Here is a 17,750-nt window from a genome sequence, read left to right as displayed (position 1 = left end):
TTCGTAAAAAGAGGATAATTATGCAGAAACAAGAAAATGAAAGATTTTGAGAAAGAAAAGTTGCGATATATTTATATATAATTTAAAAGCGATAACATATGTCAATCATGTCTTTTTTAAGGAAGGACTACACATTACAAACGCGTGCTTCGCGTACACCACACATTTATTGTGTGTGTATCACAGTTTATTTTTTATATGTATATTGTGTATGCAAATATACTTATGTATATATACATTATGTGACGCACGCGAAGCGCGTACTTGTAATAAGAAAGTAATAACAAAATTTCTATATCATAGTAAACATAAAAAATATGTACTTTGTTGACATTTTTAAGCGTTCTGAAGAAATAGTATGCATATATAATATTATTGAGAAAAATGTATGTTAAAAGGAATAAGAATTAACAGTGATTACAAAGATAAGAATCAACAAATCAGTAATAACAAGGCAAATGAACCACACGCGTAGATGGTCGACGCAAAACACAAAAATTATATTAAGTGAAAGATGTATTAAAATACACACATAATAATGTTTAACAGAAGTAAAGAATAAACAGTTGCAATAATCAATATATAAATAAACGCAGACGTTGACCATAACCAACCACAAAACCATGGAAGCCCTTTTGGAGGAGGATCCGGGCCTAAGGATCGAGAAGGAAAGGAGACCGCTTTTTCGTAAAGACAGATACCTGTCATCAGCTCTATTGACATCAGAAATAGATTATCTTCTAACCTATCGAGCGAACAAGAGGGAAGAAGGAGCATAGCTTCTTAAAAAAGTAGAAAGATCTGATGCACGTGTTCTAAAAAGTGAGGGGTTCCTTCCCTGGGCCTTTAAGAATTGGAGATATATGGGGGTCTCAACAGAGCCTCTGACCCCCTTAACAACAGCACTAAAAGTGGCAGAGCACGCACTTAGGATATCTCAGAAGGACTATGCAGACTTAGACAACACGATAACCATAACACCCGCCTCTGAGCTGGCTATGGCGTACACAGTGAAAAACAATTTCGACAAAGATATCCAGCAAATCACGTACTCAACAGAGTTCCACCAACACTACCAACTTGGGAGATATGCATGTGATGCATATGGGAATCTCCATCTTATTTGGCAAGACAAGACAACATGCTGGTTAGTCACACACGCGCATTTGGTAGCGTTGCGAGATGCTATCAACTCTTGGTTCGATGCATATTTATATGGCTTATGCACACCTGACAAGTATCCAGGCTTCAACTTCTATGAGGAGATATGTGTTGTTTTGGAGGCAGGTAGAGATTTGGTTGCCTCATACGGAGCGCTGTCCTACACACTTATAAAATCATGGCCGTCGTTGGTCATTGCAAGCATTCTAAGAGACACAGAAGGGTAGACCATCTCCTTCAAAACACTGGAAAGCACTCTAATACCATTCAAAATGACCACCTTTTATAAACTGGCAACAAGGGCACTTATATCCGACATTCAAGTACACCTTGCACTTGAGATTACAGGGTTATGAAAATGTTTTGGTCACCCAGACATAGACATGGATGCAAGTGTACGCACCTGGGTGGAGAAAGAAGCCGCAACAAAGGGACCATGTAAAACAATGTCGTGCCTTCTTGTCTGGGCATTTAGATTGGAGTTCTGCCGTCAATTTTACAAGATGCACAAACGATGGCCAGTTCTGTACATAGGAGACTAAACCCCCACCAAAATTCGGAGTAGCTATCAAAACAATGTGTGGGCTGAAAGGTCGACCCAACCATGGACTCCGGAAGATTTCCAACATGATCAACTTGAGAAGAACCTAGATTTTGATTATCACATAGATCTATCAGATCTTCTTTCCGATAAATCAATAATCCCAGAGAGAGGTCAATGGATATATGAGTATGATCAACAAGTCCATAGAACAAAATATGGAAGGTTCCCAACAGGTCCACCTTCAACATCCAAGAGTGTAATTGTACATTATCTAAAAAGAGACAAGATAACAACAGATGAGGTTTTAAATCAAATTCAAACAAACACAGTTCCTGATTCCTGGAAGGTGATGGTTGCGATTGCAAAGGAGAGAGAGTTTAAGCATACTAACGCCCGTTTTTACGGAAAAATGTGCTTTGAGATGCGACTTTACCAGACTGTTACAGAGAAAAATATAGCAGATCATATTTTTAAGTATATAAGACATCAATCCATGACCATGAGTGAAGAACAGCTTACACGAACCATCCTACGCATGAACACCCCGGTCTTACACCTTGAAGGAGAAACGTATGTGTTCATTGTCTTAGACTTTTCTTCCTGGTGTACCAACTTCCGTTATGAGTTGGCCACCCCCTTGTTTTCTGAGTTGGATCGATTGTTTGGTTTGAGAGAAGTTTATGCTTTCACTCATAAATTCCCGATATTGTCCTATCTGCTATTTCAAGACAGATTTGAGCCGCCTTGCCAAGGCCCTACTGGACTTCCACAAGAGGGGCCGCGATGTTACCCCTATCCCGAAGCTTGGTTGGAGGGCCTGCGCCAGAAGGGGTGGACACTGGCGACTATGTTGATAATCTTATTAGCTTCATGGCGATGCGGGACGTCTGCCTCTCTTTTGGGGCAGGGGGACAACCAGGTCATTCTTCTTAGGATCCCTCCAGAAGATCATCTGGAGAGAAGAGGTGTGGATCAAGAGGGGTACATCAATTTGTTCTTAACTGTCTTGGAGGACTACTGTGCTCAAGATCATATTGTCATAAAATTGGAGGAAACATGGCACTCAAGAAATTTGTTCGAGTACTCACGAAAGTATCATTACAAGGGAGCTCAAGTCAGTGGATGCTGCAAAAGGATAACTAGGCTAGCCAGTGAGGCAAATCAAGTGATACCCTCTTTGAATGGAGATCTTGCAGGTATTTTTTCAACAGGAGCAACTGCAGCAGCAGAGGACACAACTCCGAGAGCCTCATATTTCTGCACTGTGGTGGACGCCGCTCTCTCACTCTTCGTGTACGCACCTCATCTCCTGACTGAGCCCTGGGAGTATGTCTGCTGTCTTCTATTAACAACTAGATGTTTAGGTGGGTACCCTATAACAATATACACGCAATTTTGTACACGTGCTGTGCAAGACGTTTTTGCAAATCTGCATCTCGTGAGGACAACCCTGAATGACCCTATTCTTGGTAAGCAAATGAGGCGAGCCTTCACTCTTAGGTGCGGAGGACACAAGGATTTTCTTTCTTTAATCAAAGACCCTCAAAGCATACCCTTAGACATACCAATGCAATCAGAGAACTATGTACGACGTGAAGTGAGGAAAGGAATAATTGATTTTGTTGTAAATGAAGATATAAGATGTCTTTTCTCCCTAAACGCGGACCAATACCAACAAGATCTTGTAAATGATCTGGCAAATATAAAACCCTGTAACCCCAAGCTCTTAAACAAGCTGTATGCGCTATCAAATGTCGGATTACAGGAAAAATGGACAGGCATGTTTGCCAATACAAGATCGATACAACAAACAGCCTTTAAAAGTCGGAGCAATGAACTAGAGGTAGTAGAAACTGTAAAGAACCTGGAGGCAAGATATGCACTTTATCTTCAGAAGAGAAAAGAGGACCCCCAAGCAAATGAGATAAAAACTTGCCCATGCATTACCAGATACACCCAAGCCGTCCGTGAGACAGCGTGGGGCATTGAGATTGAGGGGATCACCATGCCACCACAGCAGGAGCAAACACAGTTCTTCTTCTGGAATCGCATTCCAGCTCCTTATGCTAGCCGATCTATATTGATAACAGAACAACTCGAAAGGATGATCACCAAAACTCACTTCAGAGGACAATACACCCCATACTTTGGATCAGCAACACGGTTAAGAGCGAAACGTGCAACACTGCAGGTGATAGAAGTGGGGAGTGTGGTCAACAGCGTTAAGCAACTAATGGAACTTCATGGATGGGTTAAGGGAAACGAGACACTAACTCAGTTAATTGAAAGATTGATAACAGAGAAAACTGACCTGTCAATGGGTGACCTTGCAAAGTATACACGTGAGGTTTACTCAGGGGCGATATCTCACAGACTACCCTGTCCAGCTCTGAGAAGAGGTGGAATGGCCAATTGCAACCTGAACCATGCTAGTTTTTACAAAGTAACATCTGACACAGCATTGGAGTATGCTAAAGGGGGTACAAACTATACAATCTGTTTCCAAAGTTGCTTTTTGTACGGGCTGGCTGTGTTGGCTCATCGGTACGAAATCTGCCTACCTACACCCAGACAAACAGGACTTGTTTTTTACTGTAGTGGTTGCACATGGATTTTCCCTCCAGAGACCTTCACATTGGATGCTGTGACATACAAGGGGCTGCCTCTTAATAGGCGTTTAGATGAGCCTAGATGAGCCTAGATGAGCCTATAAGCGGGGCGTACATGAGGGGAGGTTTCTGAGGCTTGTGGGAGGTCCTGTGACCTATTCGTGCGGTCCCCCCTCCTCCCCCCCGCCCCGCCCAGCAGTGGAAGAGGTCCCGTGTCTGGGGGCTACGGCGTGGGGTACCCGGGAGAGCGGGGGATCTCCTACCGGGACAGACCCCAGGAGGCGGAGCCGGGAGGTGGACGGGTGTTCTCCCTCCCGGCTACAACGAGGGAACGCGGTGGGGGGGTCGCGGAAGAGTGCCGGTGGCGTACCCGTGGCCCCCCCGTGTCACCGCCGTGGAGGACACCCGCAGGGGTTTTAGCCGGTAAGAGTCCGGCATAATCCCCTCTCCCTCCCCGGGGAGAGGGGGTATCCATGAGGATTTCCCCTGCGTACAAAAAAAAAAGCCTAGATGAGCCTTACATCATAAGGATGTATATGAAAGATATCCGTTGAACAGACAAGTGGATGCAGCCATGTCTTACACGGTAATATCTGCTAGAAAGTTTGCCGCATGGATTGTGGGGAGGAAACCGTAGATCGGATAACCACTCTTGACAACAGAGAGGTAGAAGATAGCCTTACAAGCTTTATAAATCTGGCTGAGTTCAGTCGATTACAGGCGCCTTTATTTCTCTGCTCGTATATCTTCTATTGTGCCCTGTTTGATGCAACATACTTTCTTCATCAGTATGATTATTTCAATGACATCCTGGAGGGATATGAGAAGAACCCTTATGATGTTCTCTTAGATACACTTTTAAGATGCGGACATTTGCATACTCTTTGCGATATGCTGAATATACCTGCCTCTCTCCAAGGTGGGCGTGGAGATTTGAGGCTCTTGCTTTATAACCTTGTGACTCGTCTTTGTGATGATATGAAGCATATCCTTTCTACCGCTTACATCCTCACACAGGAGGACAACATTGGTCTGGTCATAAGAGCCATGACTATTTGGTTATCTACAAACGAGATAGATTGCCACTTCACTACAAATATGACTAGGGAGGAGGTCGATGACGTCATCCGAAGAGAGTATAGCGATTACCCATCATTGATTCCTCCTTGTGCCTTATCAGAAGAAGATGCCATTGCTTTGATCCGTCAATCTGAAAAGGAGAAACATGTTCCTGTTCACTTGAAAGTGCAAGATATTTACATTTTGTCCCCGCTAGAGGAGGGTTCTGTATGTGTCAATGCTGGCACATGCTTGTACTCTCTGTACCCTGTTCTCGAGGCCTCGCCCCTTGCCGAGTTATGTGAGCGCCCTGAGTTTATCACCAAAGTGACCATGGACTATTTTTTCACCACGCCTGACAAAGAAGGCCTCTGCTACGCAATAATGGCACACACTCTTTTTCTGAAAGGAGGTTACCCACATGATCCCCATCAGAAGCACTGGGACAGAGACCCACTATACTTGGCTGAAGACACCTGTCCACTGATTTGGGAGAAAGCAGAATATTTGAGGAATAGCCCGCGCACAAGACCAGCTGCTCCTGACGGATCTTTGGTTGTGTTTTGCGCTGACAACCATGCGGAGCCTGTGATGAACTTTGGATTCATTCTGCAGTCATTTGCAGGCCATATCCCATACAAGACAGAGATGACTTATCGCTGTCATGCCATGCCGAGCAGACTTTGGGCTCTTTGCAAATACCCGTATGAGCCAGTGGATCATACACCTATCCCAGACATCTATGACAAAAGACACGTATCGAAGAGGATTGCCTTGAAAAACTTGGAGTTCTACCTCAGACACGAGCTTGCTAAACCATCTTGCATATTACCTTTTTCCGAAATCTCCATGCTTTTGGGTTGTCTTCCGACCACACAATCAGATCTCATAATCAGTATTCGGTCAAAAATTAGACATCTAGTTCACGGATTAGTTCCCTCGAAACTCCGCCATGCCAAAACATACGAACATCTTCTCACAATACGAAGAAAAGGACTAGTAAGGACACTAGTGGCAACACAGATAGCCAAATGTCATGTTTTATATGCGTTTCTGAGACTTCGTGACTGGGAGAAGGTAGGTTGTAGAGGATCCAGCCAATATCATGTACATGAAACTATGACCCAGTATAGGCTATGCTGGAGACAGTGCGGCCGTAAGTCCGAAACCGTCGACTATGCAGCGGTTGTTTCTACTTTTTGCCTTGCTTTCCCTGCATAATTTATTACTAGTATGTATTGCGCTCTATTAATTTTCTTATAATTTTCATTTTATTTTTATTCATTATGACTTCTTTTTTTGCTTATTCTGCTTTTTGTTTTGCTTGGTATTTGGTTGCGGGAATGTGTGTTGCTCTGCCTGTTTTTAATTTTTTCAGATCCTGGCTTATCATCTATTTGGATTTAACATTTATTGGAAAATGAGACGCTTCATTCTCTGTTGCGAGGCGGAATTTTCTTGAGCTGTCATCGCCCGTATTATTCCGAGAACATTTTGCTCTTTTCTCCATCTTTTTTACTCAGCTCCGATCTGTGTTTGGGAGCACAGGTGAGTAACATGCGGACTCGCAGGCATTACCACAGCGAAGTTAAATTTATATTTGCGAAATTCTTTTGTCACTACTTTATGGATTATCTATTTCGATTTTAAAAATTGTCATTTCCGTTACTTAAATTTTGACTCTACGATAAACTTATGTATGTTAGCAAAAAATTTTTTCGACGACTCCGAGCGTGACATTGCATCATGATTCTTATGTTTTTGAAATTTTTTTGTAATACTTTTATAGCATTGAAAAGGATCCGAGAGGATCGAAACGTCTGCGTTTATTTATATATTGATTATTGCAACTGTTTATTCTTTACTTCTATTAAACATTATTATGTGTGTATTTTAATACATCTTTCACTTAATATAATTTTTGTGTTTTGCGTCGACCATCTACGCGTGTGGTTTATTTGCCTTGTTATTACTGATTTGTTGATTCTTATCTTTGTAACCACTGTTAATTCTTATTCCTTTTAATATCACGCTGGCGAATATGCGTTCTCAGAATTTCAGTTTTTTTAATTATATTCAGTCTCTTTTCGGTATTAATGTAAAAAACAGCTTAAAGAAATGATCTCGCATTCACATTTCAATCATAAAAATACGAGAAAGAATACGATTCTTGAAAGAGTGCAAAAGACATAAGTTACTCCCCCAACATCTATCGAATAATCTGATGAATGTCTCTTTTGCAGATAGGAGGTCGGTTGCTACATATAATTGCGTTAGATTTAGAACAGCGTTGCGTATCCTAAACATTGAGATTGCGGATGCACATAGATCCTTGCGACGTAATCGTTTAGAAGAGTTACATCTTGTCCGTGTAATTTATAATTCAATTCCAGCTTATTTACTAGACAATTTTTTCAACAGACAATTTCGTTTTTTCCGACGCCTTTTTGAAAGCAAGAGACATAGATTGAATAACAAGCTTGGATGGATGGTCACCAAAAAGAAAAAAGCTCTCTACCGGTCACTCACTTTTTCTTATTACTGCAGTTTTTCTCCTCAATCAGACATGATTAACTATAAACGAAAATTGAGATCATATAATTGTGCTTCTGGTGCTGAAAAAAGTTCTTCTACCTTTGTGTTTTCCACTCCCTCCCCCCCCTTCCTGCTGTCCCTTTGAAAATCTCTATTAACCCCGGTACATCCATCCTTCCTTCCTCTGTTTCTTGTTTAAATTCTGTTAATAACAAGTGGTTTATCAATTTGTCATCCGTTGACGTCCATTTTGAGGTACAATGCCTTCTACAATTAGGAGAGAAGTTCAGTCTACCGAATTTGAATAACTCACATCGGATTATTTTTGAGTTTATTAAATACATCGAATGCAATGTAAAAAGGTTAGATTCAGAGGTATCCCACCAGATTAGAAATCATACTATACATTGTTTGGAAGAGTATCGAGCTTCTCCGTCTAACATTATGTCTGAGTTTGATCGGAGCTTATTTAATTTGGCAAAAACTACTAAAGTTTTTTTGGCTGACCATCCAGAAGTGATTGTTACAAGAGCTGATAAAGGCAATGCCACTGTTGTACTCGACAGGGATACTTATTTAGCGAAGATGAGCGATTTATTGAGTGACAGGGAGACTTACACGATAGTTAAGACTGATCCTACTAAAAAAATTTTTAACGATCTCAATTCTGTTTTGAAGAGGTGGGAACAGAAAGATTATATTTCCTCTTTTACTAAGAGATCACTTTTGACTAGCGATGGAGTGTTACCACGAGCTTATGGTTTATCGAAAATTCACAAAGTCAATTGCCCGTTAAGAATCATTGTTTCATCCATCAACAGTCCTCTCCATAAATTTGCGACTTTTCTCCATAATTGTTTATATGATAATTTACCTCATGCCAAGAGCCACATATGTAACAGCTACGAATTAGTTGACAAATTAAACAATTTATACGTGTGTAACGATGCACCCCCGAATGCATCGTTTCCCGGCGAACACCGGCCGGAAGCTGCCGCCCGACGAACATCGGTCGGGCATTGGCAGAGGCGCTGTGTGCCCATTTTTAATAACTTAGGAAACAACCGGGTAGGAAGTACGATAACCGATTATCGCGACACTGCCGTCGGGAGCCGACAGTTGAGAACCCGCGCTCGGCACCCCGAACTCCCCCGGGCGGACCCGAACCGCTCCGATATTTTTACCGCCGCTCGGTGGGAGTAATTACCGATTACGCCGGCGCGGGCAATTAACCGAGTATAAAACGGGCTCTCGGCGGCACATACGGACAGATCCTTCTGATCCCTCTCGAGCAGCTAAGCTAGTCTGACGGCAAGCAAGCAAACACGAGAAATCCTGGCGAGAGTAAAAAGGCCAGAAGGTAGTGCGAACGCTGCCTCTACCGATTGATATCGGCGCCTTCGAAATCGCCTCCGAAACCAGATCCAAGATCAGGCGTCGCGCCTTCATGAGGTGGAACACGAGCCGCCTCCGACGCTCGCTAGCGTCGCGACGCCTTCCGAAACCCGACTTCCATCCGGGGAAATAATTAAAGGCAACCCGAATATATTAGACCGGATTTAAAGCCGACCGATTTAAGCCGCACAGCTGAGGCAATAAGAACCGTGCCAAGAAACGCGACAAAAACGCGCCCGACGAGTCGCAAAAACACGAGCGCGCCGTATCGCACGTGCGATCGCATATCGCACGTAGCGCGAATTATATTGTTCCGCGCTACTAATTGTAACAATTATTAACTTCGCTACGGGTTCCGGGGCACGTTCCACCCGACGAGTATACCGAGCGACGTATTCTGACGCATAACTCACGCCGAATACAACCGCGGCGATTATCCCGGTACGAGATCCGTAGGGTTGCGGCCCGCGCTATGAAATCTCGAACGGCCTTGCACTCGAACACACACTCACACGCGCGCAATTGTAAACACGCACTCTCACCTACACCGATTCACCTACATATATACACACACACACACACACTCACACTTCTGTACACTCATTCAAGACACAAATAAAATATTTCTAAACAGATACCCGCGAAATATTATTCTATCCGCCACCTGGAACCGACGGCTATCCGAAGCTGAGATTCTGCGGTACGAAAACCGCACGTTACACGTGGAAGAACATTTAAAACTCATTTCGCTCGACGTAGTGTCTCTTTTCACGAACGTTCCGATAGATCTTATTATTGGTGGAGTCGCTAAGCGACATGTTAAAAAATAAAATCAGGATTCCATATCATGAATTTTTAATTGTGTTAAGATTAGTTCTCCATTCCACTTTTTTCAAGTTTAACGGGACCATTTACAAACAGATTTTCGGCACTCCTATGGGGTCCCCGCTTTCTCCGATTTGCGCGGATTTAGTCTTACAAGATCTAGAGGAAAAGGCTATTGCACGCCTTCCTTTCCATATTCCTTTCTATTTCAGATACGTCGATGATATTGCTTTGATTATTCCTTCTTCTTTCACTGATTTCACATTAAAAATTTTTAATTCTTTCCATGAAAGACTCCAATTTACGATCGAAATTGCGGATAATAATTGCCTTAATTTTTTAGATGTGTCTATTATCATTAACAACAACCATATCGAATTCGATTGGTATAGAAAACCGACTTTTTCTGGTCGCTTTTTAAATTTCTTTTCGCAACATCCATTAGCGCACAAAAAGGGTGTCGTCATTGGACTCACTGATAAAATCTTTAAGTTATCTCACCCGCGTTATCATGAAAAGAATTTTAAATTTATTTTTGACACACTACTTATGAATGGTTATCCTGCAGAATTTATTTTCACTACTGTGACACATAGAATTAAATCTCTCATATGTAGTAATATCGTTCCCCCCTCTTCTCCTGCTTCCCCTCCTTCTTCCTCTCGTTCCTTTTTTTGTTATTCCATTTATTGATGGTGTCTCTAAACATTTCAAAGATGTCGCCGCGAGGCTGAACAAATCATTAGCTTTTGTGGTCTTAAACAAATTAAATCGTTTTATTAAAGCTTACAAGGATCCTTTGCCATCTGTAAATCATTCTAATGTGGTGTATAAAATCTGCTGCGAAAATTGTACAGCATCTTATGTGGGGCAGACCAGCAGACAGCTCAACACCAGGGTCAAGGAACATATATCTAACATTAATAGGCCCTTCGAATCCCTTTCAGTTGTCTCTCAACACAGGTTAGAAGGACACGAATTTAATTGGGATGAAGTGAAAATTTTAGATGAAGATTCTTCGTTTTTAAGGAGAATCATTTCTGAAATGATTCACATTACGCTGCAAAAAAATAGTTTGAATGTACAAAATGACACCATCAATCTAGACAAAGCTTATCTTCCTATTATAAAATCTTTTCCTTCAAAATAATTATGGCTACTTTCTTTGCTCGCTCCGTACCTGAATTTCTGCCCCCTTCCCCTCCTTTCCATCGGTATGCCTAAAGCTTCTTTTCGCTCAGCTCAGTACGTTGCGCCGTTTCGCATGCGATACATGCGTTACTCACCTGTGCTCTCAAACACAGATCGGAGCTGAGTAAAAAAGATGGAGAAAAAAGAAAAATGTTCTCGGAATAATACGGGCGATGACAGCTCAAGAAAATTCCGCCTCGCAACCGAGAATGAAGCGTCTTATTTTGCAATAAATGTTAAATCCAAATAGATGATAAACCAGGATCTGAAAAAATTAAAAACAGGCAGAGCAACACGCATTCCCGCAACCAAATACCAAGCAAAACAAAAAGCAGAATAAGCAAAAAAAGAAGTCATAATGAATAAAAATAAAATGAAAATTATAAGAAAATTAATAGAGCGCAATACATACTAGTAATAAATTATGCAGGGAAAGCAAGGCAAAAAGTAGAAACAACCGCTGCATAGTCGACGGTTTCGGACTCACGGCCGCACTGTCTCCAGCATAGCCTATACTGGGTCATAGTTTCATGTACATGATATTGGCTGGATCCTCTACAACCTACCTTCTCCCAGTCACGAAGTCTCAGAAACGCATATAAAACATGACATTTGGCTATCTGTGTTGCCACTAGTGTCCTTACTAGTCTTTTTCTTCGTATTGTGAGAAGATGTTCGTATGTTTTGGCATGGCGGAGTTTCGAGGGAACTAATCCGTGAACTAGATGTCTAATTTTTGACCGAATACTAATTATGAGATCTGATTGTGTGGTCGGAAGACAACCCAAAAGCATGGAGATTTCGGAAAAAGGTGATATGCAAGATGGTTTAGCAAGCTCGTGTCTGAGGTAGAACTCCAAAGTTTTCAAGGCAATCCTCTTCGATACGTGTCTTTTGTCATAGATGTCTGGGATAGGAGTATGATCCACTGGCTCATACGGGTATTTGCAAAGAGCCCAAAGTCTGCTCGGCATGGCATGACAGCGATAAGTAATCTCTGTCTTGTATGGGATATGGCTTGCAAATGACTGCAGAATGAATCCAAAGTTCATCACAGGCTCCGCATGGTTGTCAGCGCAAAACACAACCAAAGATCCGTCAGGAACAGCTGGTCTTGTGCGCGGGCTATTCCTCAAGTATTCTGCTTTCTCCCAAATCAGTGGACAGGTGTCTTCAGCCAAGTATAATGGGTCTCTGTCCCAGTGCTCCTGATGGGGATCATGTGGGTAACCTCCTTTCAGAAAAAGAGTGTGTGCCATTATTGCGTAGCAGAGGCCTTCTTTGTCAGGCGTGGTGACAAAATAGTCCATGGTCACTTTGGTGATAAACTCAGGGCGCTCACACAACTCGGCAAGGGCCGAGGCCTCAAGAACAGGGTACAGAGAGTACAAGCATGTGCCAGCATTGACAGATACAGAACCCTCCTCTAGCGGGGACAAAATGTAAATATCTTGCACTTTCAAGTGAACAGGAACATGTTTCTCCTTTTCAGATTGACGGATCAAAGCAATGGCATCTTCCTCTGATAAGGCACAAGGAGGAATCAATGATGGGTAATCGCTATACTCTCTTCGGATGACGTCATCCACGTCCTCCCTAGTCATATTTGTAGTGAAGTGGCAATCTATCTCGTTTGTAGATAACCAAATAGTCATGGCTCTTATGACCAGACCAATGTTGTCCTCCTGTGTGAGGATGTAAGCGGTAATAAGGATATGCTTCATATCATCACAAAGACGAGTCACAAGGTTATAAAGCAAGAGCCTCAAATATCCACGCCCACCTTAGAGAGAGGCAGGTATATTCAGCATAACGCAAAGAGTATGCAAATGTCCGCATTTTAAAAGTGTATCTAAGAGAACATCATAAGGGTTCTTCTCATAGCCCTCCAGAATGTCATTGAAATAATCATACTGATGAAGAAAGTATGTTGCATCAAACAGGGTACAATAAAAAATATACGAGCAGAGAAATAAAGGCGCCTGTAATCGACTGAACTCAGCCAGATTTATAAAGCTTGGGGTAAGGCTTTCTTCTACCTCTCTGTTGTCAAGAGTGGTTATCCGATCTACGGTTCTCCTCCCCACAATCCATGCGGCAAACTTTCTAGCAGATATTACCGTGTAAGATATGGCTGCATCCACTTGTCTGTTCAACGGATATCTTTCAAATACATCCTTATGATGCAAGGCATCTAAACGCCTATTAAGAGGCAGCCCCTTGTATGTCACAGCATCCAATGTGAAGGTCTCTGGAGGGAGAATCCATGTGCAACCACTACAGTAAAAAACAAGTCCTGTTTGTCTGGGTGTAGGTAGGCAGATTTCGTACCGATGAGCCAACACAGCTAGCCCGTACAAAAAGCAACTTTGGAAACAGATTGTATAGTTTGTACCCCCTTTAGCATACTCCAATGCTGTGTCAGATGTTACTTTGTAAAAACTAGCATGGTTCAGGTTGCAATTGGCCATTCCACCTCTTCTCAGAGCTGGACAGGGTAGTCTGTGAGATATCGCCCCTGAGTAAACCTCACGTGTATACTTTGCAAGGTCACCCATTGACAGGTCAGTTTTCTCTGTTATCAATCTTTCAATTAACTGAGTTAGTGTCTCGTTTCCCTTAACCCATCCATGAAGTTCCATTAGTTGCTTAACGCTGTTGACCACACTCCCTACTTCTATCACCTGCAGTGTTGCACGTTTCGCTCTTAACCGTGTTGCTGATCCAAAGTATGGGGTGTATTGTCCTCTGAAGTGAGTTTTGGTGATCATCCTTTCGAGTTGTTCTGTTATCAATATAGATCGGCTAGCATAAGGAGCTGGAATGCGATCCCAGAAGAAGAACTGTGTTTGCTCCTGCTGTGGTGGCATGGTGATCCCCTCAATCTCAATGCCCCACGCTGTCTCACGGACGGCTTGGGTGTATCTGGTAATGGGCAAGTTTTTCCTCTTTTCTCTTCTGAAGATAAAGTGCATATCTTGCCTCCAGGTTCTTTACAGTCTCTACTACCTCTAGTTCATTGCTCCAACTTTTAAAGGCTGTTTGATGTATCGATCTTGTATTGGCAAATATACCTGTCCATTTTTCCTGTAATCCGACATTTGATAGCGCATATAGCTTGTTTAAGAGCTTGGGGTTACAGGGTTTTATATTTGCCAGATCATTTACAAGATCTTGTTGGTATTGGTCCGCGTTTAGGGAGAAAAGACATCTTATATCTTCATTTACATCAAAATCAATTATTCCTTTCCTCACTTCACGTCGTACATAGTTCTCTGGTTGCATTGGTATGTCTAAGGGTATGCTTTGAGGGTCTTTGATTAAAGAAAGAAAATCCTTGTGTCTTCCGCACCTAAGAGTGAAGGCTCGTCTCATTTGCTTACCAAGAATAGGGTCATTCAGGGTTGTCCTCACGAGGTGCAGATTTGCACTCAAAACGTCTTGCACAGCACGTGTACAAAATTGCGCGTATATTGTAATACGGTACCCACCTAAACATCTAGTTGTTAATAGAAGACAGCAGACATACTCCCAGGGCTCAGTCAGGAGATTAGGTGCGTACACGAAGAGTGAGAGAGCGGCCTCCACTACAGTGCAGAAATATGAGGCTCTCGGAGTTGTGTCCTCTGCTGTTGCAGTTGCTCCTGTTGAAAAAATACCTGCAAGATCTCCATTCAAAGAGGGTATCACTTGATTTGCCTCACTGGCTAGCCTAGTTATCCTTTTGCAGCATCCACTGACTTGAGCTCCCTTGTAATGATACTTTCGTGAGTACTCGAACAAATTTCTTGAGTGCCATGTTTCCTCCAATTTTATGACAATATGAGCTTGAGCACAGTAGTCCTTCAAGACAGTTAAGAACAAATTGATGTACCCCTCTTGATCCACACCTCTTCTCTCCAGATGATCTTCTGGGGGGATCCTAAGAAGAATGACCTGGTTGTCCCCCTGCCCCAAAAGAGAGGCAGACGTCCCGCATCGCCATGAAGCTAATAAGATTATCAACATAGTCGCCAGTGTCCACCCCTTCTGGCGCAGGCCCTCCAACCAAGCTTCGGGATAGGTGTAACATCGCGGCCCCTCTTGTGGAAGTCCAGTAGGGCCTTGGCAAGGCGGCTCAAATCTGTCTTGAAATAGCAGATAGGACAATATCGGGAATTTATGAGTGAAAGCATAAACTCCTCTCAAACCAAACAATCGATCCAACTCAGAAAACAAGGGGGTGGCCAACTCATAACGGAAGTTGGTACACCAGGAAGAAAAGTCTAAGACAATGAACACATACGTTTCTCCTTCAAGGTGTAAGACCGGGGTGTTCATGCGTAGGATGGTTCGTGTAAGCTGTTCTTCACTCATGGTCATGGATTGATGTCTTATATACTTAAAAATATGATCTGCTATATTTTTCTCTGTAACAGTCTGGTAAAGTCGCATCTCAAAGCACATTTTTCCGTAAAAACGGGCGTTGGTATGCTTAAACTCTCTCTCCTTTGCAATCGCAACCATCACCTTCCAGGAATCAGGAACTGTGTTTGTTTGAATTTGATTTAAAACCTCATCTGTTGTTATCTTGTCTCTTTTTAGATAATGCAATTACACTCATGGATGTTGGAGGTGGACCTGTTGGGAACCTTCCATATTTTGTTCTATGGGCTTGTTGATCATACTCATATATCCATTGACCTCTCTCTGGGATTATTGATTTATCGGAAAGAAGATCTGATAGATCTATGTGATAATCAAAATCTAGATTCTTCTCAAGTTGAACATGTTGGAAATCTTCCGGAGTCCAGGGTTGGGTCGACCTTTCAGCCCACACATTGTTTTGATAGCTACTCCGAATTTTGGTGGGGGTTTGGTCTCCTATGTACAGGACTGGCCATCGTTTGTGCATCTTGTAAAATTGACGGCAGAACTCCAATCTAAATGCCCAGACAAGAATGCATGACATTGTTTTACATGGTCCCTTTGTTGCGGTTCCTTTCTCCACCCAGGTGCGTACACTTGCATCCATGTCTATGTCTTGGTGACCAAAACATTTCCGTAACCCTGTAAGCTCAAGTGCAAGGTGTACTTGAATGTCGGATATAAGTGCTCTTGTTGCCAGTTTATAAAAGGTGGTCATTTTGAATGGTATTAGAGTGCTTTCCAGTGTTTTGAAGAAGATGGTCTTCCCTTCTGTGTCTCTTAGAATGCTTGCAATGACCAACGACGGCCATGATTTTATAAGTGTGTAGGACAGCGCTCCGTATGAGGCAACCAAATCTCTACCTGCCTCCAAAACAACACATATCTCCTCATAGAAGTTGAAGCCTGTATACTTGTCAGATGTGCATAAGCCATATAAATATGCATCGAACCAAGAGTTGATAGCATCTCGCAACGCTACCAAATGCACGTGTGTGACTAACCAGCATGTTGTCTTGTCTTGCCAAATAAGATGGAGATTCCTAAATGCATCACATGCATATCTCCCATGTTGGTAGTGTTGGTGGAACTCTGTTGAGTACGTGATTTGCTGGATAACTTTGTCGAAATTGTTTTTCACTGTGTACGCCATAGCCAGCTCAGAGGCGGGTGTTATGGTTATCGTGTTGTCTAAGTCTGCATAGTCCTTCTGAGATATCCTAAGTGCGTGCTCTGCCACTTTTAGTGCTGTTGTTAAGGGGGTCAGAGGCTCTGTTGAGACCCCCATATATCTCCAATTCTTAAAGGCCCAGGGAAGGAACCCCTCACTTTTTAGAACACGTGCATCAGATCTTTCTACTTTTTCAAGAAGCTGGATATGCTCCTTCTTCAGAGCCCTCTTGTTCGCTCGATAGGTTAGAAGATAATCTATTTCTGATGTCAATAGAGCTGATGACAGGTATCTGTCTTTACGAAAAAGCGGTCTCCTTTCCTTCTCGATCCTTAGGCCCGGATCCTCCTCCAAAAGGGCTTCCATGGTTTTGTGGTTGGTTATGGTCAACGTCTGCGTTTATTTACATATTGATTATTGGAACTGTTTATTCTTTACTTCTATTAAACATTATTATGTGTGTATTTTAATACATCTTTCACTTAATATAATTTTTGTGTTTTGCGTCGACCAGCTACGCGTGTGGTTCATTTGCCTTGTTATTACTGATTTGTTGAAAAATGTATGTGATACATTTTCTTAATATAGAATTATAAATATAGAAAGTAAAATTATATATTAAAAAAAAGTTTATAAAAATGTGCACCAGATATTTTTTTTGAATGATATATGCATGTCATTCTTCTGTTATGTAGCAATTGTGAACTTTTTAGAGTATACACATCTACATTCATCAAAATACATAAATGTTACGTATTTAACATAACGTTTCAATTTTATCATTACACTGAAAAAAAGGCTTGGTTATAATAATCCAAACTTGGTAAATGTTACCCATCGCTGTGGTGAAATA

This window comes from Camponotus vicinus, unplaced genomic scaffold, assembly GCF_025532165.1.
Source record: "Camponotus vicinus isolate PSW18456_S1 unplaced genomic scaffold, iyCamVici1.0 SCAF_13, whole genome shotgun sequence".
NCBI classification, from domain to species: Eukaryota; Metazoa; Arthropoda; class Insecta; order Hymenoptera; family Formicidae; genus Camponotus; species Camponotus vicinus.
The sequence above is the reverse complement of the archived record's forward strand: the minus strand, read 5'-3'. Positions refer to the sequence as shown.